Here is a 13079-nt window from a genome sequence, read left to right as displayed (position 1 = left end):
CTTTCATATTACTACTCTCCACCATTCCCATGTCCTCACCCTGAGTCATTTGAGAATTTTAATCAGTCATTATGGAATTGCTGTAAGTAAGTTTCTAGAGGGTCTCCCTGACTTCCATCCTTTTTCCATCAGATGCATCCTCTCTTTGCTGCTAGGAAAACTTTTTTTAAACATTGCTTTCATGCACAATTATCTTACTACTCTCCATCTCAAATAATTTTAAATATGCTTTAGCAACAACCTGTTCCAAACAAGGTGGTTCTACACATTATCTTTCCTTGAAGTCATTTTATTTCTTATGCTTTTTCACACTTACAAATCATACCTGTTAAGATCCAACTTGATTACCATTTCTGTAATGCAAGCATTTCTGGACTATATTACAGAAGTTAAGAGCTCAGGCTCTGAAATAATGAGCAGACTTGGGTTTAAAATCCGGCTCTCACCTGTACTCTACATTTTATTTAACTTCTTTAATACTCAGTTTTCTCATTTTTAAGATGAGAATGAAAACATTATCCTATGGCATTGTTTATAGGATTAAATCAGAGAACTTATGAATTCAAATTGTGCCTAGGTCATTAAATGTTGGATATTACTATTATCCAGCCAACATCAATTTCCACTACTTATTACCAATTTTCTCTTTGGTAACTGTTGCCTGCTTTGTTTTCTGAAGGCAGGTGAAAACTCTTTGAAGTTAAAAGAAAGTCTTCATGCTGTTCTTCTACTGGCACACTATTTTCCAGCTTCTCCTACAACATGCAGCTCAAAATAGGAAACCTATTGCTAATTCTCTGAATATTTACATAACAGCATAAAAATGAGCTAGTACTTAAAAGTTTAATAAAGTTCATGTGGTATTTCTGGAAGTGTATCACCAGATATCTAGAAATATTAATCCAGTGAAGAAAAAAGATACTAAGAAGCCACCATGATAAAAATCAGTTCAATGAACTTCTGGCTTCAGCCATGATGGAATAACATATTATCTTGCTGACTCTTTTTCTGTAAACTACTATAAAACAAACTGCTTCATTTATTTTATGTGTTTTCAGACACTGGATAATAGCACAAACAAGGCTGTGATCTTTGAGAGAAAAAGGTAATACACTGTCAGTTTTCTGCTGGGTGGGATTTTCCAAATTGCAACATGGGTAAATTAAACCCAAACAAGGTATAGTTACCTCACTGGATGGATTTAAAAAAGACGACTAGCATTCAGGGTACTAAATTGAGTTTAATTTGTGGAACAAGGTACTAGAGAAAAGAGAGCTGCTGAGGAACTCAAGAAACCTGTACTGGGATTCTTCTAATCTTTGTTCAAATACTGAGTTGCAGGGTTCAAATACATCCAGAGCAGGAGTCTGAGGCCTGACAGAGGAGCTCTCAGAGGCCGTGAAGCTTACTGGAGACTCCAGAAGCTACAGCTTTGGTGTATGTTGGAGTTCTGACATGCAGAATGGAAAGACCTTGTTCAACACTTCAGGCATACAACAAACAGAAAAGAAATCTTTTAGTTCAAAAGGTTATATAGCTTCATGTTGGTATCAAGTGGATAGATAAAAGCAAGAGAAATAAAAAGGGGAAGGTTAATGTATCAGACAATTTTAATTATTGCTTTTAAAGTTTAAGTGAACCTTACATAAAAACTGAAATTGACAGTAAAAGTCAAATGAAAGAGGTTTTGGAAAAGGAAAACTTTTACAAACATGACTGGTTTGAACAAAAAAAGAGAACCTTGTTATTGACAACTCTGTTAGCAGCAAGAACAAAAACCAGTGGATAAAGCTCTTGAAAAGATCACTATCACTACTCTGCAATAAGGCTGAGTATGTACTTCCTCTGCCTGATCCTGTTTTCAGCCCACTGTTAGTGTCCATTAAAAATCATCATTCTGGCTCATATTTCTCAAGCTCGTGATGATGTAACCCACATTTGGCTACAGAAAAATCTTACTCAACTTTGTATTTTCTTGGCTTTGACTCAGCATAAACATAAAAGATTTGTAAGTCCACACCAAGTGATATTAACTCATCTAAGATTTTCTTTGGTCAAATTTACCAAATGACTCTGAACTGTACAACTTTAGTATAAATACTTGAAGTTGTATATAAAATGGTTCTTCTTAGGAGAGCCTAATTTGTACTTAAGTAGAGACAGCATGGAATAGACAAAGCAATAAAGCAAGAAACTACAAGTTTCTTGGCAAGGAACTAAAGCCATGCATGCTGTTCTGCTGTTCTTTGGTTCTGGAGCTCCTCCCATATGTGATGGCAGTGCTGTGGATTCTCAGCTAGGTGACTGTACTACCTACAAGTACAATAGGAGAGACGAAGTTCCTTGAGTACTCACACAGTGCCTGATCTGGTAGGTTCTATACAACTTCTTCAATGTTTAGCTAAGTTCATTCCTTCAAGATCAGCCTTTTGTCCATTACACAAAGTCTTTTTAAATTCTTTCCCAGACCTTCCTTCAAGGGCAGTTTACTGAAACCATTTGTTACTCCACCTCTGCTGTTCATTTTATTTGCCTAAGACATTTCTCATTTTACTATAATCAAGGCCAGGACGAGCTCTATAGCTGGGAAAAATGTACAGGAGGACTAGGTAGTTCAGCTTTAGTTGGTTCTCTGCTCCAACTGTTGAGCTCCAACTTGTATTCTTCCATACCTGACTCCTGTGGTTGCAATAAAGTAAATACTCAGCCTGCTATTCCTTGGCTATTTTACTAATGTTTCCCCATTAAAATATTCAGTTTCTACTAATTACATCTAACCTCTCTAGGAAGATTTCCTTTCTGACCAATGCTGTTCAGTACTAGCTTTTCAGTATTTGAGAAACTATTTACTGACTCCCTACAAAGAGATGTTAGGATTTGTTTAAAGCTACACAGCTGCTTGGTGCCAAAATGGTGCTATTTTAAGGATACCACATTTGTTTTTTTTTCTCAGAAGGTACAGAGTGTAACATATGTAGACACACAGCAAGTAACAATGACATTTCTTTTTTTTTTTTTTATTAAGGTATTATTGATACACTCTTACGAAGGTTTCACATGAAAAAACAATGTGGTTACTACATTTACCCATATTATCAAGTCCCCACCCATACCCCATTACAGTTACTGTCCATCGCTGTAGTAAGATGTCACAGATTCACTATTTGCCTTCTCTGTGCTACACTGAACAATGACTTTTCTCTTTAGTGAACAAACAAGTTCAGAATCTACGGGGTAGAGATCTGGAAAGGCAGGATGATATAAAAACCTTTCTTATAAAATATCCACACAAAAATCATAGGACAGATAATAGGTACAAATACAATTATACCTTATTCCTGAGTTAATTAGAAAAAGAGGTATTTTGGATAAGTAGACTTTATAGATTGCAGAAATTTTATTTTGGTATTAAAAGGGTTAATAGTTTTACACAAGATGGTTTCCAAGATACCTGTATTCTCTACTCTTCAAACTCAAGATATAATCTAACCTGTTCTGTATGAACAATTACTACTTTATTATACTGTAATAACATGTGTCTTACATTTTACTTTCAGGATCTCTTTGCCCCTACAAATGACTCTAAACTGCTGTGTTCTCTGGTTTGATTTTCACCTCTCTTTTATGGCCATCTGCATTTATTTCCTTTCAGTCACTGAAACTTTTCATTTCTGTTAGTGAGACTACTTCTGTCCCCACCAACTGGCTCCCCCATCCATATCTCCTTTTCTTTTGCTATTTGCTCTCCTGTTTAGACCCTCTGTTCTTCTCCTTAACCTAGAAAAAAACTATAGGAATTCCCAAAGTTCAGGTAAAGAAAAACAGATAATCAAATTTTATGGGTAACATTAAGTCATATATGTTTTTTACTTGAGAACAAGTAACTCCCCTTTTATCTTCTTTGGATGGGCTCTGGCTCTGTGGCACTTATTTTCATCTGATAGGGATGCTCTGTCCGTTATTTCTGTGTTCTATGCTATTTGGATCTACTAAGTCTACCAGATACCAGATGGAAAGATTTATAGGCAATATTTTCCCCGTATATACAGTTGAAAAATCTGTTTATCAGTGGGAGAGAAGTCAAAATTTGATTGTAAATGGACCTTAAAGAATTATTTTTTAAGAAAGTGATGGCTACATCTGGAAGTGAAACAACTAGAACTAGAACTTGACAAAGCCTTACGTAACACTAAATAGCTCCCTGTTTTCTACTGAATAAAATCTGCAATCTTTAGAATGGCATTCCCAATGCTTCATATCTGATTATAACCTAAGCTTTTAAAAGCCGTCTTTCACATTGCTTCCCCATATAATCTGTTACAGGGAAAAACAAAGAACACCTACTATAATTTATTTGTTTTATTATTACTCTCAATAGCAGTTCTCAATTACCTATTATGATTTCTCAAGCCACTCAATGGTGTGGAGTAACTGTTCCCCTTTTCCACCCATCCTTGTTCATTGGAATTCTCTCCCTTAATCCTTCAGAGTTCAGTTCAAACAATACATGTCAGTGAAGAGTGGAAAGAATAACTGACTGGGACTCAGGAGGTCTGTATTCTCATCCTGTTTTTGTGTCTAACTAGCTCTAAATGTGGGTTTGGGCATGATACTTCTTTAGGACTTAGTTTCTGATGATCTCTAAACTGCTTCTGAAACACCTACAAATCATACAGGTGACTATCCTGACCACTTTTGTGCTAGAAGTGGTATCTTCTTTTGTCAGGTTGTAGCATTCCTTTGGCATCTATATTGCTTGGTCTACAAGAAAATGGTTTCCTAACCATTTCTACTAATAAAACATAAGCTCCTTTATGCCATATATTTCTTAGAGTACATTCTCAATAAATACATGACAACTAAATTTATACCTCAGGTGCAACAACATACACATTACAGATCTGAATGTTCTCCTGAAAATTAAAATAGACTTCTCAAGAGAGGAGTTTGTAAAACAATGTGATTATCCCTCACTGACACAGGATTGTATGCACTTAATTATATGACTTATATTTTATATGCAATACAAAACAGAGGGCCTTCCATAGCAATGTTACTACTTAAAAAAATAGCCTACTGTATACATAAACTATCCTAACAAAAGGAATTTATAACTGCTTACCATTTAAAATATTCTGAATTAAAAAAACAAACTGATAATTTTTATAAATATACAGATACATAAAGAATTTTATTGCTATGGGGTAGGGATTTGGGAAATGTATTTTCATTCTTTCTCAATCATTTTTACTTTTAATATTGTATATATACTTTTGATAAGCATTTATCTTAAAAGCATAACTACATATTTGTGAGTAAGATGAATTTTTTAGAAAAACAGATGCAAATCAAGATAAGGAAATTAACTATGTGATAATTACTGAATCCAACAACTAAGGAAACTATATTAAGTTCTCTTCTTTAAAAAAATTAAGAAATGAAATAATGGCAAGATGGTTTTCCCCTATTCACTCTAGTAAAATCTACTTTGCATCATTTTTAATAAAAGCCCACTACTTATTATTTTTATAAGTACCTGGGCCTTTTTCTCTCTCTTCAAACACACACACACACACACACATACACACACACACAGTATACACAAGCATATTTATGCTCTACACAGCTTTTCTTGTTATTAAATCATTTGAAAACAAATTTTAGACATTATGACACTATTCCTAAATATTTTAGCATGTCTTTCCTAAGAATAAGGACATTCACCTACATAGAATCACAATACCATTATGATCACACCTTGGAAAATCAATAGTAATTCCAAATTGCATGTAGCATCTGGACAATATTTAAATTTGATTGTCCTAAGAATATCTTTTAATGTTCTTCTCCTCCTCAACTCCCACCAAGACCATCCTAGGTTCACCAATTTCATTTGGTTGTTAGATGCCCTGCCTCTAAATCTTAAGCCACAAAAGAACTCCACACCCTGCGACTTAGGCTCTGATGTATGAAAAAGGGAAATTTTTCCATACTCAATAACAGCCTTCTGAAGTATATGGATGACTACTAGGAAAACCTTGTTAATGTTACATTTTAATATAATCAACAAAAAATGTACCCCACCAGGTATTGAAGCTAGCTGAGGGCAGAACTGTTTCACTTCTGTAGCCCTTACTGTGCCTCACAGACAGGGGTACACAGTAACTGTAGAATGGGGGTGTTCTGTTTTGTGTGGTTTGTACTTTCTCAAACCTCTTGAATGATTATGATGACTAGAAGAGACCTACATCGCCACTATGCCCCAATACCCTTATTCCCACTGCTGTTAACTTGCTATGATGTGAGAAAACAAAACTGAGCTTTAGTGATTTTGTGCTTCCTTCGGCTGGCACACATGTTGACAGCTGCTGATCAGGTTTAGTGAGGAAAAAAACTAAATGGAAGTCACTCGGGCAATCAAGAAAAAAATATATTTCCCTTTTTCTCCTCTTTCTTCTTTCTTCCCTCTCTCCCTTCTTCCTTCTTTCCTTTCTTAGTTTGTGAAGGTTGGTATCTGATAGGATTAGCTTAGCATATGTTTGAAGTTACTTATGAACAAAAAAATAATATTAGGAGACGATCCACAAAAAGCATCACAAAGATGTGCAATCGAAACCCACCAGCTTTGTAGTTTTATTTTATTTTTTTCAAAATCTCATGCTGGGTAGATATACTAGATTTTATTCACAGATTTATACAATAGAGGGATGAAGAGAATGCCACAGATGTTATATGTTTGAACTTCTCAAAGCAGCTTATAAAATCAGATACAATTTTCATTACAAAATAGGCTTGGATAAAAACCAGAGTTTTAAGAATGTAAGATCAGCTTATATATTAGGCAAAGAATCATTATAACGAGCTGTATGTTTCTCTAATTGGTTTAAAAGGTCAAGTGTGGTAGTAAAGGGGTCAGTGTACAGTCTTTCATCTTTATTCATAAGCTGAGAGCAAAGGAAACATTAATGAAACAGCGGATGTAGCAGATGGCACTCAACATAGTCATAGGGGATTGACATATAGGTAGGAAATGAAAATGAGAGGCTGAAAGTTATAAAAACCAGCCTATTTAGGAAAAAGCGATTTAGAAAATGTCAATTTAGGTATCTGTGCACAGGAAAGCAAGAACTGATGCTTTAGAATGACAACAATGGAAATAGTTTGCATCAACACAAGCAAGTAAAACTAAGGCTGGTGTTAGTAATTATAGATATCAAAAACATTTTATAGATATTGACATGTCAGATTCACAATAGAGTTTCCTGGATGCATGGCTATATAGGTGGCTATGACAGAAAATGGCACACTCCTAAGGTTCCTTGCCAAACTCCCCAAAGGCAGTGTGGCCTACCTGTGAGGAATTCTCAGTTTTGAAGCCCAGGGGAACTCCTCCAACAGATAACACAACCATGTCCCCAGCAAAGTTAAAGCAGTGGTCCAAAGGCTCCACAGGAAGGCAGCAGAATCTCCTATTCCTCCTGGTATTTACAGAACCGCAGCTTATCTTTGAGATATTTGGGACTATTTCATTTTGCCTCTACTTCTAACAGGCTGGTAGAAAACAACATATCATAAAAATGAGAGTGAAGGAAGAAAAGAAAAGGAAAAGGAAAGGAAAAATAGAAACAAAAACTGAAAGATAAAAAATAAAAATATAGAGAGGGGCGGAAGATGGCGGCGTGAGTAGAGCAGCGGAAATCTCCTCCCAAAACAACATATATCTATGAAAATATAACAAAGACAACCCTTCCTAGAATAAAGACCAGAGGACACAGGACAATATCCAGACCACATCCGCACCTGAGAGAAACCAGCGCCTCGCGAAGGGGGTAAGATACAAGCCCCGGCCCCGCGGGAGCCGAGCGCCCCTCCCCCCAGCTCCCGGCGGGAGAAGAGCAGGCAGAGCGGGAGGGAGACGGAGCCCAGGGCTGCCGAACACCCAGCCCCAGCCATCCGGGCCAGAGTGCAGGGCCCTCGATACTGGGAAAACAGGGCAGCAAGAACAGTGAGCAGGCACTGGAGGCTGGGCGACAGAGGACATAAGAAAAGCGCGCGAACATTTTTTTTTTTTTTTTTTTGCTTTTTTGCTGCTTTGTTTTGGCGAGCGCTTTTTGGAAGTCTTAAAGGGACAGGGACCCCAATACTAGGGAAACAGGGCAGAAAGACCGGTGAGCAGAGGCCTGAGGCTAGCACCGGAGAATAAAGAAAAACGAACGACCACCTTTTTTTTTTAATTAAAAAAAATTTTTTTTTTTTTTAATTAAAAAAATTTTTTTTCTTGTTTTTTTTTTGTGGTCGTTGTTTTGTTTTGGCGGGTGCTTTTTGGAAGTCTTAAAGGGGCAGGGCGGGTCACTTAATCCAGAGGTAGGGAATCCGGGATCTCTGGGCACCCTAACCCCTGGGCTGCAGGGAGCAGGGAGGCCCTTACGGAGATAAATAGCCTCCCAGCCGCTCCTGCTCCAACGCGACTCCACCATTTTGGAGTAGCTGCCCGAGCCAGGCCACGCCCACAGCAACAGCGGAGATTAACTCCATAGCAGCCGGGCAGGAAGCAGAAACCCTGTCTGCGCGCAGCTGCCCAGCACAAGCCACTAGAGGCCGCTGTTCTCCCAGGAGAGGAGGGCCACAAACCAACAAGAAAGGAAGTCCTTCCAGCCGTCACTCGTCCCAGTTCTGCAGACTATTCCTATCACCATGAAAAGGCAAAGCTACAGGCAGACAAAGATCACAGAGACAACACCAGAGAAGGAGACAGACCTAACCAGTCTTCCTGACAAAGAATTCAAAATAAGAATCATAAACATGCTGACAGAGATGCAGAGAAATACGCAAGAAAAATGGGATGAAGTCCGGAAAGACATCACAGATGCCAGAAAGGAGATCGCAGAAATGAAACAAACTCTGGAAGGGTTTATAAGCAGAATGGATAGAATGCAAGAGGCCATTGATGGAATTGAAATCAGAGAACAGGAACGCATAGAAGCTGACATAGAGACAGACAAAAGGATCTCCAGGAATGAAACAATATTAAGAGAACTGTGTGACCAATCCAAAATATCCGTATTATAGGGGTCCCAGAAGAAGAAGAGAGAGGAAAAGAGATGGAAAGTATCTTAGAAGAAATAATTGCTGAAAACTTCCCCACACTGGGGGAGGAAGTAATCGAACAGACAACGGAAATACACAGAACCCCCAACAGAAAGGATCCAAGAAGGGCAACACCAAGACACATAATAATTAAAATGGCAAAGATCAAGGACAAGGAAAGAGTGTTAAAGGCAGCTAGAGAGAAAAAGGTCACCTATAAAGGGAAACCCATCAGGCTAACGTCAGATTTTTCAACAGAAACCCTACAGGCCAGAAGAGAATGGCATGATATATTTAATACAATGAAACAGAAGGGCCTTAAACCAAGGATACTGTATCCAGCACGACTATCATTCAAATATGACGGTGGGATTAAACAATTCCCAGACAAACAAAAGCTGAGGGAATTTGCTTTCCACAAACCACCTCTACAGAACATCTTACAGGGACTGCTCTAGATGGGAGCACTCCTAGAAAGAGCACAGCACAATACACCCAACATATGAAGAATCGAGGAGGAGGAACAAGAAGGGAGAGAAGAAAAGAATCTCCAGATAGTGTATATAACAGCTCAATAAGCGAGCTAAGTTAGGCAGTAAGATACTAAAGAGGCTAACCTTGAACCTTTGGTAACCACGAATTTAAAGCCTGCAATGGCAATAAGTACATATCTTTCAATAGTCACCCTAAATGTTAATGGGTTGAATGCACCAATCAAAAGACACAGAGTAACAGAATGGATAAAAAAGCAAGACCCATCTATATGCTGCTTACAAGAAACTCACCTCAAACCCAAAGACATGTACAGACTAAAAGTCAAGGGATGGAAAAACATATTTCAAGCAAACAACAGTGAGAAGAAAGCAGGGGTTGCAGTACTAATATCAGACAAAATAGACTTCAAAACAAAGAAAGTAACAAGAGATAAAGAAGGACACTACATAATGATAAAGGGCTCAGTCAAACAAGAGGATATAACCATTCTAAATATATATGCACCCAACACAGGAGCACCAGCATATGTGAAACAAATACTAACAGAACTAAAGGGGGATATAGACTGCAATGCATTCATTCTAGGAGACTTCAACACACCACTCACCCCAAAGGATAGATCCACTGGGCAGAAAATAAGTAAGGACACGGAAGCACTGAACAACACAGTAGAGCAGATGGACCTAATAGACATCTATAGAACTCTACATCCAAAAGCAGCGGGATATACATTCTTCTCAAGTGCACATGGAACATTCTCCAGAATAGACCACATACTAGGCCACAAAAAGAGCCTCAGAAAATTCCAAAAGATTGAAATCCTACCAACCAACTTTTCAGACCACAAAGGCATAAAACTAGAAATAAACTGTACAAAGAAAGCAAAGAGGCTCACGAACACATGGAGGCTTAACAACACGCTCCTAAATAATCAATGGATCAATGACCAAATCAAAATGGAGATCCAGCAATATATGGAAACAAATGACAACAACAACACTAAGCCCCAACTTCTGTGGGACACAGCAAAAGCAGTCTTAAGAGGAAAGTATATAGCAATCCAAGCATATTTAAAAAAGGAAGAGCAATCCCAAATGAATGGTCTAATGTCACAATTATCGAAATTGGAAAAAGAAGAACAGATGAGGCCTAAGGTCAGCAGAAGGAGGGACATAATAAAGATCAGAGAAGAAATAAATAAAATTGAGAAGAATAAAACAATAGCAAAAATCAATGAAACCAAGAGCTGGTTCTTCGAGAAAATAAACAAAATAGATAAGCCTCTAGCCAGACTTATTAAGAAGAAAAGAGAGTCAACACAAATCAACAGTATCAGAAACGAGAAAGGAAAAATCACGACGGACCCCACGGAAATGCAAAGAATTATTGGAGAATACTATGAAAACCTATATGCTAACAAGCTGGGAAACCTAGGAGAAATGGACAACTTCCTAGAAAAATATAACCTTCCAAGACTGACCCAGGAAGAAACAGAAAATCTAAACAGACCAATTACCAGCAACGAAATTGAAGCAGTAATCAAAAAACTACCAAAGAACAAAACCCCCGGGCCAGATGGATTTACCTCGGAATTTTATCAGACATACAGGGAACACATAATACCCATTCTCTTTAAAGTTTTCCAAAAAATAGAGGAGGAGGGGATACTCCCAAACTCATTCTATGAAGCTAACATCACCCTAATACCAAAACCAGGCAAAGACCCCACCAAAAAAGAAAACTACAGACCAATATCCCTGATGAACGTAGATGCAAAAATACTCAACAAAATATTAGCAAACCGAATTCAAAAATACATCAAAAGGATCATACACTATGACCAAGTGGGATTCATTCCAGGGATGCAAGGATGGTACAACATTCGAAAGTCCATCAACATCATCCACCACATCAACAAAAAGAAAGACAAAAACCACATGATCATCTCCATAGATGCTGAAAAAGCATTTGACAAAGTTCAACATCCATTCATGTTAAAAACTCTCAGCAAAATGGGAATAGAGGGCAAGTACCTCAACATAATAAAGGCCATCTATGATAAACCCACAGCCAACATTATATTGAACAGCGAGAAGCTGAAAGCATTTCCTCTGAGATCGGGAACTAGACAGGGATGCCCACTCTCTCCACTGTTATTTAACATAGTACTGGAGGTCCTAGCCACGGCAATCAGACAAAATAAAGAAATACAAGGAATCCAGATTGGTAAAGAAGAAGTTAAACTGTCACTATTTGCAGATGACATGATACTGTACATAAAAAACCCTAAAGACTCCACCCCAAAACTACTAGAACTGATATCGGAATACAGCAAAGTTGCAGGATACAAAATCAACACACAGAAATCTGTGGCTTTCCTATATACTAACAATGAACCAACAGAAAGAGAAATCAGGAAAACAACTCCATTCACAATTGCATCAAAAAAAATAAAATACCTAGGAATAAACCTAACCAAAGAAGTGAAAGACTTATACTCTGAAAACTACAAGTCACTCTTAAGAGAAATTAAAGGGGACACTAACAGATGGAAACTCATCCCATGCTCGTGGCTAGGAAGAATTAATATCGTCAAAATGGCCATCCTGCCCAAAGCAATATACAGATTTGATGCAATCCCTATGAAACTACCAGCAACATTCTTCAATGAACTGGAACAAATAATTCAAAAATTCATATGGAAACACCAAAGACCCCGAATAGCCAAAGCAATCCTGAGAAAGAAGAATAAAGTAGGGGGGATCTCACTCCCCAACTTCAAGCTCTACTATAAAGCCATAGTAATCAAGACAATTTGGTACTGGCACAAGAGCAGAGCCACAGACCAATGGAACAGACTAGAGAATCCAGACATTAACCCAGACATATATGGTCAATTAATATTTGATAAAGGAGCCATGGACATACAATGGCGAAATGACAGTCTCTTCAACAGGTGGTGCTGGCAAAACTGGACAGCTACATGTAGGAGAATGAAACTGGACCATTGTCTAACCCCATGTACAAAAGTAAACTCAAAATGGATCAAAGACCTGAATGTAAGCCATGAAACCATTAAACTCTTGGAAGAAAACATAGGCACAAACCTCTTAGACATAAACATGAGTGACCTCTTCTTGAACATATCTCCCCGGGCAAGGAAAACAACAGCAAAAATGAGTAAGTGGGACTATATTAAGCTGAAAAGCTTCTGTACAGCAAAAGACACCATCAATAGAACAAGAAGGATCCCTACAGTATGGGAGAATATATTTGAAAATGACACATCCAATAAAGGCTTGACGTCCAGAATATATAAGGAGCTCTCACACCTCAACAAATAAAAAACAAATAACCCAATTAAAAAATGGGCAGAGGAACTGAACAGACAGTTCTCCAAAGAAGAAATACAGATGGCCAACAGACACATGAAAAGATGCTCCACATCGCTAATTATCAGAGAAATGCAAATTAAAACTACAATGAGGTATCACCTC

General features: G+C 37.8%; 1 protein-coding gene across 2 annotated transcripts in view; it reads right to left on the bottom strand.

The window, feature by feature from the left end:
* The window catches only part of ZNF277 (zinc finger protein 277), a 127205-nt gene that overhangs the window by 23904 nt on the left and 90222 nt on the right, over positions 1-13079 (bottom strand). The gene's annotated exons all lie outside the window — the stretch shown is intronic.

Source organism: Manis pentadactyla, chromosome 7 (assembly GCF_030020395.1).
Source record: "Manis pentadactyla isolate mManPen7 chromosome 7, mManPen7.hap1, whole genome shotgun sequence".
NCBI classification, from domain to species: domain Eukaryota; kingdom Metazoa; phylum Chordata; class Mammalia; order Pholidota; family Manidae; genus Manis; species Manis pentadactyla.
The sequence above is the reverse complement of the archived record's forward strand: the minus strand, read 5'-3'. Positions and strand labels throughout refer to the sequence as shown.